A 15917-nucleotide genomic window follows, 5' to 3' on the forward strand; every position below is an offset into this window, starting at 1 on the left:
TGCAAATGTCTGAGCCCCCTTGGGATGTTGTCAGAGAGACCTAAACTGAGTGGTGTCATCTCCCACTCCTTCAGCGCCTGCTGAGCGATGCCATATTATCAGTGCTGCATCCATGCAGCCGTGTATGAATAAAATATCACATGAATACATTCATTCTACCTGTAGAGCTTGATCTGATTTGTCTGACATACCAAGAAACCAGTCAGCTCTGGATAATAAAGAGCTTCCACTGGTGCTTCAAAGGACCTAGGATACATGAATCAATCAGCTCTTTCAAAAGTAGCCTGCGATTTGACTGACTTTCTTCTTTTATTTTAACAAGACCCAACAAGAGGAGAGATAGGGAGAATCCTCAGATTGTACTGAATTTTAGATTACTTCCTGTAATACAGGAAAATTAAATATATTTCTGACTATAGCAGAAGTGATTTTATATTTAGAAAAGGGCAGCAATGAGTGATTCTAAATATAGCCTGGCTGAAGATGGACAATTTGGCAATAAATAGAATTCTAAACCATAATGAGGAGGAAATAATTGGCGAGGGGAAGTGTTTATCCTTGCAGAGTTGCCTCCAGAAAGGAGAACCTTGTGTTCCCACACACAGCACTGCTGTGCTGGTGCACATCAGTGGAGCAGCAGTGCCTGGGAAAAGTCCACAGCACATCTGGGAAACGCAGACTGACCCAGTTTTACAGTGGGGTTGAGGAGAAGATGCAAACCCATGATGAAAAAAAGAGGAATACTTTCTTCATTTCACTTCCCAACCTAAATATAGCTCAAGGCAGGTTGCTCCCATTTCTGGAAGGATTCTAGAGCTCACTCATTGTCATAGCACTCTCCAAACTATCAACTGCAACAAGGTCTTTCACCACCTCATACCCGTACACTCTTCATACCAGTCCCTCTGCTGCCTTCTCCTTGTCTCACCTCATCCAGGGCACATGTTCTCTCTCCTCTTGCTTCTTCCTTGGCTGCTCTCTCTTCATTTGCTCTCAACCACTTAACAGAACAGCCACAGCTGCACCTTATCTACATCAGCCAACCCACCGCCCCTGAAGCCAGCCCACAGTTGTGTATTATCAATGCTAATTAACCCAGCTTCATTCCACTACAACTCCTGAATTTAACTTCAATGAAACATTTGGGGGAAAGAGCCCTGCTTATCCTAATGGCGACAGATGCTGTGCATCCAGCGGTTCTCCTTGCTCCAAACATTGAGCAAGTTTCTGTATTTTATTTTAATGGGATGATTTTTCCTCTTGCTGAATGAGGCACATCCAAACCAGGTTTATATCTGCCTGTGTCATTCAGGTCCTTCTGTCACACCCCTTCGGGATAGGATGCTCTCCCTCCTCTCCACATCCCTAAATGCCTCATGAGCTTCTCATTGTATTTTGCTGTCTTAACTGGCTTCTAATTGTTTTGAAGCACCATTTTGATCATCCCAACTGCTCCAGCCCCTCTCTGTGTCACACCTGGCCTAGGTAGGGCCAGATCATCCGAGGGATATAAGTCAGCATCGTTCCAGTGAAAACAATGAAATTTAGCTGCTTTTTGACAACCTGTGGATAGGACTGAAAGATCTTGCTGGAGCCAAATGAGGTTTTGATACACCTTAGATTGTGTGTGTCAGCGTGACTCAGAGCCTGTGGAGGTGGGAATAGTGGTTGGGCACCAATAAACGTTATTTTTTTTCTTTGTTTTCTTTGCTTAAGATGAAAGAATGAACCCAAATTCTTTTCAACATTTTTTCCCCTCACATTATAACTCTCCTTCCCATAATGATTTCTCCTCCAAGGTCTCAACAGGGGCATCCCTCACTACAAAATACCAGTTGAGAGGATCCCAGTTAATTGTTTCATGCAAACCTTTACAAGCCAAAGGAGCCGATCCACTGGCTGGTTTTGTCTTCCCTTCCGCTTTGCCTTATTATGGGTTGGTCAGCACTTAAGGGTGGTGTTGATAAGCTAACAGCTGATTAGGACTCTAATCACATGCCATCTGGAATGAAAAGAAAATGCTAGGGAGAAATGAAATGTGGATTTAGTATTTCTGAAGGAGAGAGCTGCTGCCGTGGTTGCAGTGTGCCTGGTGGAGGTGGCTAGGTGTGCGATGGCAGGGACGCCAGGCGGGCTGTCCCGGGGGGTAGGGATGGGGACAAGGACAGGGACAGTCCCTTGGCTGCTTTGGGGTGAGGCAGATCTCACTTCCTCTCCTGATGGGCTCCTGCTGCACACACAGGGAAGGCAGAGCTGGTTTTGCTGCATGAAACTGCTGCCACATCTCTTTGAAGTGTTCAGTGAACATAATCTTGTTTTTCCAGACTCTTAACTACCTCGTATAAACTAAGGATTGGCAAACATTTCAACTCTGCTTGGGAAGGTGTGAGAAGAAGATTAATACATCTGTCTTTCAGCTCTAAGATGGGTTTCCAAGACAGGGTTTGGGTCTTTGGGCTACAACACACTTCTTGACTCAGTGAGTGACTGTAACCTGTGAGCATCTGAAAGTCTGACCTCCACCATCTCATCACACGTTTCCTTAGGGCCAACAGGAATGGACAGGACCCAAGTGCCATGACTTGAATGCACTAAGCACAACTCATCCTCTTCCCTGTCACTTGCAGTGACTGTGGTGGAAGCAGGCATCTCAGATGTACAGCCCAAATCCACAAAGTAACCTCTCTTCAACAAGGCTCTGCTGGCTAGGACCTGGGATTCCACAGCAAACCTCTACATTGTCTGTACAAAGTCCTGTGATCTCCTCTCTCAGGGCACAGAGCAAACCACAGCTCTGTGATCTGGCCCTCTTGGGAGAAAAGCTGCAGCTTCCCCCTCTCCCAGAAGGATGTCCCCAGCTGAAACACTGGGACCAGGTGGTCCCTACCTCTAAGGGGAGAGAAAGCTGCTCTGGGTCAGGACAAGAGTGCAACAAGGCAGGTACACTTCCCTTGGACCTGTTTATGAGGTGGAGATGATCTTTACATTTTCATGGTCTATGACACTGTAAAAATGGCTGTTAACTAAAATCATCTGCCTTTGGGGTTTTTTTTCAGCATGTGCTTAAGGAAAGACACACAAGGTGGTGGCAGCAGCCAGGTGTCTGAGGTGAGGCACTGGGGGTGGGAGGGATGGAGAGGCACCAACTGCAGCTGGAGCTCAGTGACAGTGGAGCCCCGTTTGGGGGGCTGCTGTTGACGGGAGCCTTCGGTGAGCACAGTCTTGATCAGGGAGATCAGTGTCGTTCCTCCATATCAAGGGAGGAACAGGCACAAAGACCTGGGAGCCGTTGTGAGCTGCCTGCCTGCAACAGATAACTGTTCTGCGAGATTGCTCTGCGTGACCAGACGAGGCTTAAAGGATAAGCATAGAGGCTTTGTATTCAGGTAACTTAATGCACATTCAGAAACAGAGAAAGCAGTAATCTCAGCTAGTGACTTTCTCCAAGCTCTTAATGCAGGCAGGTTTTCTCTTCCATAAACTTGCATTTTAATGGGTGAAGGACGGAATCGGTGCGCTTTTTTTCTTTACTTTCTTATTTTTTTCAATTTTTTTGGTGGCATTTTTGTATTTTCCACTCAAATAAGCATTTTGTATTTGGACAGCTTATCCAAGCAACTCTGCTGCCTATTTCCTCTGCCCTCTCCTACCCAGAAGATCTCAGCATCCCGCAGCCTGAAGGGTGGATGGAGAAAACCCGACGTTTTCATTTTACAGGGAACTCACGGACAAAGCAGCAAAGCAATAGATCAAGATTGATCTGTGGCAAAGCAGAGCCCCCAAACCCAAATCCTACCTTGTGGGATTATTCTTGCTCTGTATGCCTTTAATAAGAACAGATTTGGACCTAGAAATCAAGCTTCATTCATGCTCAATGCAGCATGAAATCCTCCAGTCTATACTACATCTCTGGAGATTTGGGTTGCTTGTATGCAAGATGTGGCTTTCAGTTCTGGCTCCTGATTTTAATTTCCTATCAAATACAGGTGCTTGGCTTGGGAGCCTGCATCGCTGCTGGTCCTGAATGCTAATTCCAACCAAGCAGTGTGAAAGAACTATTGTAAATGTGATAAGGAACCACTGGGAGCTTGTGTCGGAGTCTCAGCTGATTGTAAACTGATACTGCTCCCTTGTTTAAGTGGAAAATTAGCTGGAAAAAATCATTAAAATATGGTAGACATTTTCTTCAGGCTTTTCTGAGGGCTGCTGTTTCTTGATGCATTCAAATAAGGTCTGTATTCCCTATGCCCCTGTAATACAGAGCAACTGTCTGTCAAAGAGTACATAACTAACTGCTATCTACTCTCTGTTCTATAGTAATTAAGGCACCAGGAATATTTACAGATTTGGGCCCTTGCATTTAATGTGTGTTGGACTTGTGCCTCCATTTTAATCAAGTGTGGGACCGGTTATTATTAACATAGGACTTTGGATGCACATGGCTGCTTATAGAGTTAATGAAGATGGATTCCTTTCCCAGAATAGATTACAAGGCCAGGTCCTGCAACCACTGTCTCTGAGGTGTTCTTGGTGAGTAAATCATTACAGAAATTCATGAACCACTGCAGGACGACAGAAGTTTGAAGATGAGGAAGAACTGCCCCTGCTGAGGATGTTCTTCTGGTGGGAAATGGGTAGGAAACCAGGAGGATTTTCTTGCTTTGAATTAAAGTCGGAGTCTAGAAGACAAAAGATAGCAAGAGGTGAGTCTTGGGCAGCACCAATCATTCTAAACTCTGATGAGACAATTTGTTCCAGCCATCAGGATACCGAGGTCTTGACACTTTGCTGTGTGCACTCCCCATCCATCACACCCACCAGTGTGTCCGTGTCTGTATCCTGAGACGCAAGCTCAGTCCCTCATTTGGCACAGTCTTCCTTCTTGTGTCCCTTCTGCCCTTCATCTGCCCTAAGGCACATAATGTATGGATCTGTACCTCCATGTGTCTCCAACTGCAAAATAAAGATAGTGCTGCTTCGTGCCTACTTAGACAGTTTTCACACAAATCACATCTATTATGTATCTGTGCATCTTTTTGCACAGTGATGCATGATGTCAGTTAGGGGTTCTGGCATGTGGAATGGTACAAACACTGACCAAGTGAGAAAAATATGGGAAAACAGGACAATGTGAAGGGCAGGGATAAAATCCACAAGGGCAGGGATTTCAGGCCATGGCTGGCTTGATCAAGTGTTGGCCGTAGTCCTGCTTCAAGCTGGAGATTGGATTAGAGACTTCCAGAAGCCCTTTCTAGCCAATACTGCTGTAATTTGGTGATTACTAATGAAGTTAGCACACTCTAAATTTCCCTCGTTTTTAAACAGCATTTAGATGAATAAAGCCATGTTTCCTGAGATTCATGTCTGAATTGCATTAAAAGAAAAATCCTTGGTGTTTAATCTGTTGTAAGGCAACCCTGCAGCCTGCCACCTGTCTGAGAAGCCCAGAGGAAGGGATGCGTGCCCCAGAAAGCTCGCTGGGACACACTCACAGGTGGAGCCAGATGTGGCAGCCCCCTCTATAAATTTAAAAATTAAGTCTAGTATTCTGAGTTAACAGAAAAGGGCACAACATGGCACTTTAGGCTGAGAAACCAGGAATTAAGACACCGGAGACCTTTTCAGACTCTTGGTCGGCCTCGTCATGCTGTGTCAATCCTAGCAGCCAGTACACGCAGAACAGAAATTTCAGTGCGTTGATGACTTTGGCATATTTTAGGGCTAGATACTATCAAGGTAATTTTTTTTTTGTCTGTCAAAAGTTTTTCTCTTCTACCCACAGGGGATGAATTTTGGCTTTTGACGCAGTTCCTTGGGATTCCCACTGCGAGCTGATCTGTCAGTTGTGATGCTGCAAAAGGGCTTGAACACAATCGCTCTTGGTGTAACAAAATAGCTGTATGCTCATTATCATAGTCTGAAATCACACCATATTGTGGTTCTCAGGACAGTAAAGTATCTCCTTCCCTTGCTGTCTGGCTGAATTATTTGTGTCCAGATGCTATCATACTGGATCAGACCATGCTGTTGCAAAAAGCACCAATTTAAAGTTCCCAAACCACCACTTACTTCCCACAGCCAACCTCCTGCTGCCATACCCCGTGCTTATCACCCTGTCAAAGGGAATAGCACTGGCTTTTCCCATGACCTGACACCTGACAAAACTGCATTCATTTTTTGCATTATTTGCTTTATCCTACGTTGTGTAGGGAGGAAAAGCGATGGACCTCGGGAAAAGCCCTGATTTGTTTCCATAATCCAGCCTCCACATCAGCGTGGACTGGTCCAGGGTGACGGCTCATTTTATCATGTTATATTGACTTCATGGGATAAGCTTAAGCAAATACATTTCACCATCCAAAGGGATAAAAGCACGTGTAAGGTTTTCTACTCTGCTCATCTGGCAAGCTTAAACTTGTCAAGCCATAACTTGATTTCATTTGATGCTTAAGTGATTTGGCAGAAAAATGGAAAAGGAAGAGCATAGCACTTGCTATGGGTCTATGCAGTTTAGACAACCAAGTGCTGTCTCCATTTTGATAAGAACAGCCACCAATGGGTCATCAGCAGAGTCACCTTTGTGTTTGCTGTTCAGCTGCAGGGTTCCCCTGCAGAGCCCTCCAGCTGCCCAGGGAGGCTCTGAGGTCTCCACCCCTGGAGACATTCAAAAACTGATTGCAAAAGGGCCTGATCAACCTGGTCTGACTTCAAAGCTGGGTCTAACGTCCTAGTCCTCCCTGCTCGGGGAGGGACGTTGGAGCAGGAGGCACCCAGAGGTTTCCTGCAGCTTCAGCAACCCTCCGTGTTGTCACACGGGGAAAATGAGCGGCATTTTCCTCGGGAAAAACACTCATGTCAGCACTTCAGTGGTTACCCAGACAGGACCCATATAAATTACAATGCCAGGAAAAGTTAACAAAGCATGAAATTCCTTCCTCACCCTGAGTATATTGGAATTGATTCATTTTCACAAGAAATGTGCTCAGGCTTGGCACTAAACCCTCTCACTTCTCTTTCAATCTGCACTGAACACCCACATGCAAAAGTTGGGGCTTTTTCCAACTTTTTTTTTTTTTTTTGTCATGAGTTTGTGTGCAGGTTTGTAGTAACAGAGGGACCTGGTAGCTACAATGACTTACTGCAGTAAACACCCTTACAAACAAGTGTGACGAAATACCCTTTAACTTTGCATCTTGCAAATCTGTCATCATGGTATGAGTAAACATGGTAGGATAAGTGCGATCAAATCCTTATTTTCACATATAAACTGGGTTCTGCTTTAAGCTAATGCTGGTGTATATAAATCTGGAGATATGCTGTCCCTTTGAAAACTTCACACTCCAGGATACTCCCACACTGAACTATGTGTGACTCCCTATTTTTTTTGGCTAGATTTAACTTTACCTTCCAAAACTGATCGGAGTTGTTGGCATAAATACATTTATATTAGCCGGTAGTAGCACCCACCCTCCCTAACACATCATTAATTTGATTAGAATTCCAATTTTTTGGAAACTCTTGCAAGACCCTGGTATGAAGAAGACCCAGTGTATCATCTTTCATTTCTGCTTCACTCTCATGGTGTTCTGTTTTCAAGCAAAGGAGGCTGTGTCTTTTTGATCATCTGCACTATATCTTATTCTTACTGCAGGTTATAATGCTTGGTAGAAGCCAATTCATGCTGAATGACCAGTTATTTTCACAAACCTTTGAGAAAACACGATGTTTTGGTTACAGCTCTCAAGCCACAGAACCAGGAAGAAAAAAAAATATCGGAATACGGAGCGTGCCAGAAATGGTCCTTTTCCCCAGGCACTGGTTTATGAGGACTGGGCTTTTCTTGTTGGGATGAATCTTGGCAGCACCCAGGAGGGCAGCATCATCCTTTTACTGAGATTTTTCAAGAACTGCACATCTTGGGGACACGGGTAAAGCTCCCAGGGACAGCCTGGTGTCTGGAATGCTCCTGTAAAATTAGAGTCTATATAGCAGCAGAGGGGGTGGCAAGGGAGTTAAGGAAATGAAAACTCATTTCAAATGCAAATACCAAGGCAACAGTTTGCATTAAAAATTAGCAGCTCTGAATGTCAGGGAAAGAGTTTTACAGGCTACATCTGCCTCGTTCCAGGCAAGGTGTCCAAATGTGGGCAGGCTGCTATTTCCAGAAATCTGGGCTGGAAAGGGAAAAGTTGTCTGGGAAGGGTCTGTCATCATTTCCGTGGGAGCAGTGCCCTGGGGAGCGCTGGCCTCCCACGGGAGACTTCTGTGGGGATCCTGGGAGGACTGGGGGGACAGAGAAGGACTGCAACAGCAGAAGGGGACAGAAGATGGTCCAAGATTATGGAGACAGTAAGAGGATGATTTGAGAGCTGGCTACAGACTTGCTGAAAAGCTGCAGCAGAAGAGATGTCTGGCAATGCTGGAAGGCTGCGGTTTGAAAAACAGGACAAGCACCAGGGATGGGCCAGGATTCACCTTGCTTCAGAAGAGGAAGATTCAAGGATCTTGTCTCAGCTTGTGACCTGATACTTCTCCCTCATGTGCTGTCAAATCTTGTCTGCTCTCACATTTTTTTGCAGCAGGATTTCAGGTTAAAAAAAAAAAAAGTAAACACAGCTTTCAAATGAAACAGAAGTTGATGTTACCTCAGCAATTTCAGCCATCACTTGCCAAGTTCTGCTCTGGCACAAACAGGTCCCTTCCATCTGGTGTGTATTTCCAGCTCTCTAAATTGAAGTTCTGTCCATGTGATCCATTTTCTGTAACAGAAAACTTCACGGGCCATTTCTAGCAGCTTCCTCGATTGCTCTGTCCCTCCTTTTCCTGGCTGTGCCAGAGATAATCAGTTTTCTGCCAGCACAGGCCAGTGGCGTAGGCTGCTGCATAGCGGCTGCACTGAGCACGTGGGCTGGGACCCCGCAGGAGGTCCCTGGGTGCCCCTTTAGAAAACACAGCCCCAAGTGGAACAGCATCTCCAGCACACGAGGGAACTATGAGATGCAAGATGCTCAGTTCCTCCAAGGTACCGTGCTCAGATCTGGAGGATGGGATTTAAACCTTTGAAAAATGCTGCCTGACTTCTGTTTCTTTTAGTTTTGTACCTTGGCCACCGTCACAGTTAATAACAGCTCAAACTGTTGTTATTGCACACATTTTTACCCACACACATTTCTTTAGAGAAAGGCAAACTTTCACAGAACTCTCCTTTAAAAAGAAATTTTCTATTGAAGAAAGACCGGAGGCACTGGATTACATTTTCTTTAAATTGTCCAATTAAAAACAAAGTGTCCGAGAGCTAATAACCAAAGCAGATGTTAGCTCAAAATCTAAACCAATTATTTTAAAAATCTGCTCTTGATGGACTTATGCTAATGCACTATTTTATTATCATGAGGAATTGTAGCTTGTGCTGTGGTTTAACAGTCTAATTACAGAGATAACACTTGTTTTATGTGTCCATGATAAGCGCAGACTTCTAATTCAACTAGGAGCACGACAGAGATGGGCTAGGGCTCTGCATCTGCAGCTCTACAGAGGGCAAAAACCAGCAGCTCTCAACATCTGAAGCAGCACATTTTCAGAAACATCATGTCTGTATGTCTTGTCTACACGGGGAATTAATGAGAGCATCTCCAGCAAAGCATTTCTTTCAGCGGTCATCCCCGTGTAGACCCCAAGGAATGCCTGCTGCGCTGTGTGTGCAGCTGGGGCTGGGGGTACTGGGGCTAACAGATGTTTAGGATATTTATTTACTTTCTATGCCCACCTCTACTGCTCTAGACAGGGAGCTACACCGGAGATGGTATCCTTCAGAGGTGAAGATGAGGCTGTAATGCTGTTCTGTTGGCTTCTGATTTCTGAACAGGGAACTCATTATATGCTTTTAAACACCCTTACAAAGAAATCAGATTCTTGTAACGATCCCAGCCAAGGGGAAAATCTCTGTGCCTAGCAGGGAGAGGTCATGGGTCAGTTTGGCACTTTCTTCACAAACCCTCCGGCTGTCTGCCCACCTGTCCATGAAAAACAAAGCTTGGACTTTTTTCTTCTATTTTGCCAGCATCACTAAAGATACTTTAGCCAAAAACAAGAGAAAAGAACCTCTTTTTTTCCTTTGTAGAGACTGCACTTTTTTTTTTTCTTCTTTTTTTTCTTAGCACCAATAATGCCTTGCACAAACATGAAAACTAGAGTGCAAGGACTCACAGGAACAAGAATTTCCAGAAATCAGGGACCAATCTCATCAGCCACCACTTCTATGAGATGCCTGGAAATTTCTCTGACTACACGTTAATACTTCCATAACCAGAAAGTTGTCAAGACTTTTTCCAAAACCACTTGAGCAAAAGCCTGCATCGCCTTCAGTAGACTCTGGCTGTATCAGATGCCTTCACTGTAGGAACCCACAGTGGTGTCTGTGCTCAGTCATGTATGACAGCACTCCCCAAACTAGCCAGCTGCAACAAGGTCTTTTACCACCTCATACCAACATACTCTTCATGCCAGTCCCTCTGCTGCCTTCTCCTGGTCCCTCCTCATCCAGGGCATGTGTTCTCTCTCTGCTTCTTCCTCCTCTCTCTCCCCCTTGGCTGCCCAACCACTTAACAGAACAGCCACAGCTGCACCTTATCTACATCAGCCAACCCGCCACCCCTGAAGCCAGCCCACAGCTGTATATTACCAATGATAATTAACCCAGCTTCATTTCTCTACAGTCATGGCCCCTAGATCACCAGTCCATGCATGTGCTTTGTGGTGCCCTTCATGTACTGCTACCTACAAAGGATGTACCTGGTTTACTTAGTGGGATGTTGGGTGATGCTGGGGAGCATCTCTGTTGCTGTTCCACAAATGGCTCTGGAGACAGTGTCCCTGGGCAAAGCCCAGCTGTGTGTGTCTCCTGAGAAGGATGCTGGGCATCCCACGTCATGTGGATTAGAGGAATGCAGCTGGGCAAGGGTAATGGGGGACCTCATCCCTTCTTAAAAGTGTAAGCAGCTCCAACAGAGGTGCATCCATTGGCCAGCAGACAGCGGAGAACCACATGCAGACAAAATCAGTGATATGAACTCTTTGTCCAAAGTGCTGACTGGGACAAAGAGATCACTGCATGCCCTCTGGACTAAGTCTTTCTTCAGATTACAGAGGCAAGTTCTGCTGCTTGTGCTGCCCTCCTGCCTACGTCGGCTGTCCTGCCTTTCTGCTCTGGAGCAGCTGGAGAAAATTGCCAGGCTACAGTCAAGATATTTTCCAAGCTACTCTAACCATTAAATAAATGTGAAGGTCATGGGGCTGTTTTCTGCCCTCCTTTTTCTGAAATCCATTTTTATACAGATCAATATCTGTGAAGATAGAAGGAGCAAAGAGACTTTGGGAAGCAAACCTTATCTGCTTGGAAGCAGGGAAAGAACGTAATGCTCCCCAGCAGTGTTTTATTAAGGAGCAGGATTTATCATTGCAGACCAAGGCTGGCTTCTCTTTCATTCTTCAGCTGGCTCCTTCCTTTCAGTGTCTCTCATTTCTTCCCAGTACAGCAAGAGGGTGAGTGGTGAATAAAGCCTAGCATTCCTGGCACATCCATTCCCCTACATTTCAAAAGAATTTTCTGCTTCCACAGCACAAGACTGAGCTTTCATCCCATCAGATGGAACAGGCAGTTTTTGGCTACTGGAAATCTTGGAAATGAAAAGAATGAAGAAGGCTCTTGGGTTTTTTTTCCTCCTTGCCCTCCTCCACACCCACTACCTGGTATGATTAAGGTGCAGTTTTGAGATTCAGCCAAGTTTGATCAAAATTCCCAATGTGGTGAAGAACCTATTTAAGAAAAAACATAATGCAGCAGATAAAATTCCCAGTCGCTACTGAACTTTGTGTTAGCAATCCAGTGTTTGGGTTTTTTCCCTCCCTTCTCCAAGATAAGCCTCAGCTGCTGGGTAGCAGCAGGAGCCTTCCCCATGTCCCTGTGTGTCCCTGTGTCCCAGTGTGAGCACACAGGTTGCTCTGCCATTGGAGGAGGCAGTTTGAGATGCAGTGGGGAAATGGGATTGCTGAAGAGCACATAGTTCTGCAGAACCAGTGGTATTTACTCCCACCTTTGCAAATCTCCTCCCCATTAAAACAGCTTCTCTTGCATTTTGGATAAAACCACCTTGCCCACTTTGTACTCTAGAAACCTGCAGACATTGGATTTGCAAAAAAACTACCTTTATTCCTTTCCCAGCCACATCCCATTTCTATCTCAAACACCTTATTGATATCCATCACATAGCATCTCCTTCAAAGACCAGCTTCAGCCTCCCAGCCCTCTCTCCATTAGGGAGTGACCAAGTAAATCACCCCTCCACCCAAAGGCTTGCACGCAGTAGTGGAAGATGAATTGCACCATTGCTTTTTATGACTAATGCTGAGTAATCATACCAAGACTTAACAAAGTGCCATACATCTTCAAAGAGCTGTATGTCCATTAGCTAAATAGCACTGCTCAAAACAGGAAAGCAAGCCATAATGCAAGATGGGGAACAATAGCACACATTTTCCTCCATCTGAAATACGACTAAATCTATGTGGGAGCTTCATTTCTTTTTCACAGGACAGTGTCCCAAGTCTTTGGGTACAGATGAGACAAACATGACCTCTGTAATCTGGAAGACACAATGCAAGCGAGAGAAGGCAGGACCAGGCTACCGCCACTGCACTAATAAATATCCCAAATTAAGCAAGCGATGCACTGTTGACTCTGGAAATAAAACTCCTGCACCCTCTGCTGGGGAGAGGGTCACGGCTGCACGGCCCAGCACGCCCTTTTGTAGGAGATTAGTCGAAAAGTGCTTGTTTTACCAGGGAAATACCCGCAGGGTTGTGGCTGAGCTGTCCTTGCAGGGTCGCACACCCCAGAGCTGAGTCCCTGCCCTGGTCCCCCTGCCTGGGGCTGGTGCACCCTCAGGTCACCATGGACCTGCAGGAATCGCAGCACAGCCAGGGGCATCAAGGCACCCACAGCAAAACCAGGTGTGGGACTCAGCTGGGGTGATGAGGCAGGATCTCCCACACTCCAGCCTTTCCTCCCACACCAAACTAGAAAGCCTGCAGACCTCAGATGAGAAGGAAGCTTTGAATAATATAGTCAATGCTATCAATAAATCATGGAAAAAAATCAAAATGTTTTTCTTTTCCTACCACCCTCAGCTTGAAGGGCAAGAGGCCGGGGGACATTAATACTTGAGTCTGTGGTTGTTGCCCACCTGTCCCCTCTGCACACTTCACAGAATACCCCATTCCTTACCAGAACACGTGTTTTGCCCCATTTAGGAACCCTGTCTCCCCTTTGTTTTCACCAACAATGCTGTTTCCACTCTACAAACAGCAAGGATGAGACATCCTAAGGAAGACCTCCAAAAACTGGGGAAGACCCCCAATTTGCCTGTGCTCTTCCCTTTTTTAGGAGGAATGAAACCCAGATGCTTTACGCTGCTGGGGATGTGGGTACAGCCTGTACGTGTGCCCAGTTCTGGGAGCAATCTCCTGCTTCTCCCCAGAAAAACCAGCTGGTCATAGGGGCTGCTTCCCTGTGAGTCCCCAGAAACTCCACTGTGTTTGTCCTATTGGTGCTTAACTATAATTACCAAGCAGGTAGGTGGCTTTCTAGACTCAGAGGGATGCAGAAGTTTAGCTGGAAAAGGGAGCAAGTCAGTCTGCTCCCATTTAATTGATGCTCTGGTTTGCAGCGTGGTGCTGGGCAGCGTGTTCGTTCTGCCATCTAGGGTCCAGGCTCCGCGGCAGGCTCCTCCTCTCCAGCGAAGAGGAGCTCTGGCTTTTCTGCAGGGTGGACTGGAGAGGCAATTTCAGCTTTGAGCCCCTCTGGAGGGAGTTCATGCAATGCATGCAATACAGATGTGCACCGACGTGCTGCTTGGGGATGAGTTAATGCAGGTGGTGTTGAAGCAGTGCCACTGCCTGGATTGCTGGGAAAGGGAGACCTGGAGGTATCACCACCTCCTTCAGTCATGTCACTACTGAGCAGGAGCTATTGTGTCTGTGATTAATTTTTTATTTACTTTTTCAAGTGTTTTCCACCATGCCTCTATGAGTTTTCTCCAGCGAATGTTTGCGCAGCTCTCCCAGTTGATCTGTCATGTCTCAGTGTGTTCTGCCATTCGGTTTAACCACTTAATTAAAACTGTCTTAATTGATTTATATTCACTGGCTCCCTCATGCTCTGATTTCAGCAAAAGCTTCAGCTGAGTCAGGGGAAAGCAAAGAAGAAAACTGCATTTTAGCATTTGCCTTCTAAAGAAGAGATCAGGACCTGAAAACACACCAAGTTCACACTTGTATCCTTGTGCAGAGAACCAGCCCCAAACCTGCACACTGCCTGTGTGATTAAACACGAATTGAGCAGAAAGCTGCAAAAATTAAAGAAATGCCTGATCAACAAAACCCTCACATCAGCGCTGACCAGTGGCAGAGGGAGAAAAAGACACAGCAAGGATTTGACTCATTTTTGGTACTAGGAAGTCAGAGTGATGAACTGTGTCGGTGCATTTAAAACATCTGTTCAATGAATCCACAAGAAATGTGTAATTGATGGGTCCGGTTGTGGGGGAGCACCTGGAGCAACTGGAGCTGAGAAATCTCCGAAGGCCAAGGGGGAAAGAGGAGCTCGGGACATACGTCTGTTTTATTTAGCAACCAAGTTCAACGGTTTAAGGAGGCGTCTTGCTGGCTTTTCAGTTGTACACCAAAATCTCCTCTCTCCATCACTGATTTGCCTCCTGTTAATAGTCCTTCAAGGGCAAGGAGATAATAAATTTGCTCATGAATTTTGTGTGAAAAATCTCATGTTCCGTTACTCACCGATTTCCCTATCCATGCTAAATTACAGAATCTTTTCAAGTGTGTTCCATGCTCTTTTTCTCTTCCTTCCATTTCATTTCACATCTTTCTGTTTAGCTATGTATTATTAACTTCCTTACATAAAAAGAGAGTGACCACCTTGCTGAAAAAGGTTTCTCTTTCCAGAAAGATGCTTGATGTCCAAACCCACCATTAGATTACTACTGATGAAAACAGGAGAGACCTGCCAAGAATGTAATAAGGGTAAATTACACCCCAGAGCAGCGCTGGAGTAGCGTTAAACAGATCAGAGAGATTTAATTCACAGTCCTGCCACTGAGTTTTGGAAAGGAAAAAGGTTTCTGCCCACCCAGGGCTGGAAACCTAAATGCTGGAATCAGGTGTTATTGGGATCAAACGCTGGAGGTGGCTTTTTTTCACCTTGGACTGAGAAGCTCTGGGTGTCTTAAAGAGTAGGTGTCCAAAAGCAGGACTGAGATTTTACAATCTGAGTCTTCCTCATGTAACAACTCCTGCTTACCCCTCCAGTGAATAAGGAAGAAATGTTTCTTTAATTTTCAAGGATAGTATATGGTTTAATTAGTTAGCGAAGAGAAATACCCAGACTGGGATGCTGCTTAGGAACAGAACTTGGCAGACTTTCTGGCAGCGAGTTCATCCTGCAGAAGTTCATAGCCTGTAACCGCACATATAATCCCAGATAACCGTGCTCGTTTGGGAAAACAACTTTTACTTAAATTCTTAAATCAGCTGCTTTTGTCTAGTCAGAGTCAGCGGGCGGCAGACTTGCACGGAAGCATCCCTGGGTTACCACGACGTGGTGTTACTGCACCGCCTCAGGACCCGGTGCTGGCATCCTGATACCCCGTGTGGTAAAAAGCACCGAGGGTAAAATATCCCTGCCCAAAGCACTTGAATAAAAATCCTTTTCCCTTGTGGAGCTTTAGCTGTGAGAAGACCTGGTAGCTATGTTCCTACGATAGCCAGGGCAATTGCAATCCTAAGGAATTTGGTTTGTATTCATGTGAAATTCTTCTAAGGCTCCAGCATTTACTCCTGCTCCA

The sequence above is a fragment of the Falco biarmicus genome, chromosome 10 (genome assembly GCF_023638135.1).
Source record: "Falco biarmicus isolate bFalBia1 chromosome 10, bFalBia1.pri, whole genome shotgun sequence".
In the NCBI taxonomy this organism is placed as follows: domain Eukaryota; kingdom Metazoa; phylum Chordata; class Aves; order Falconiformes; family Falconidae; genus Falco; species Falco biarmicus.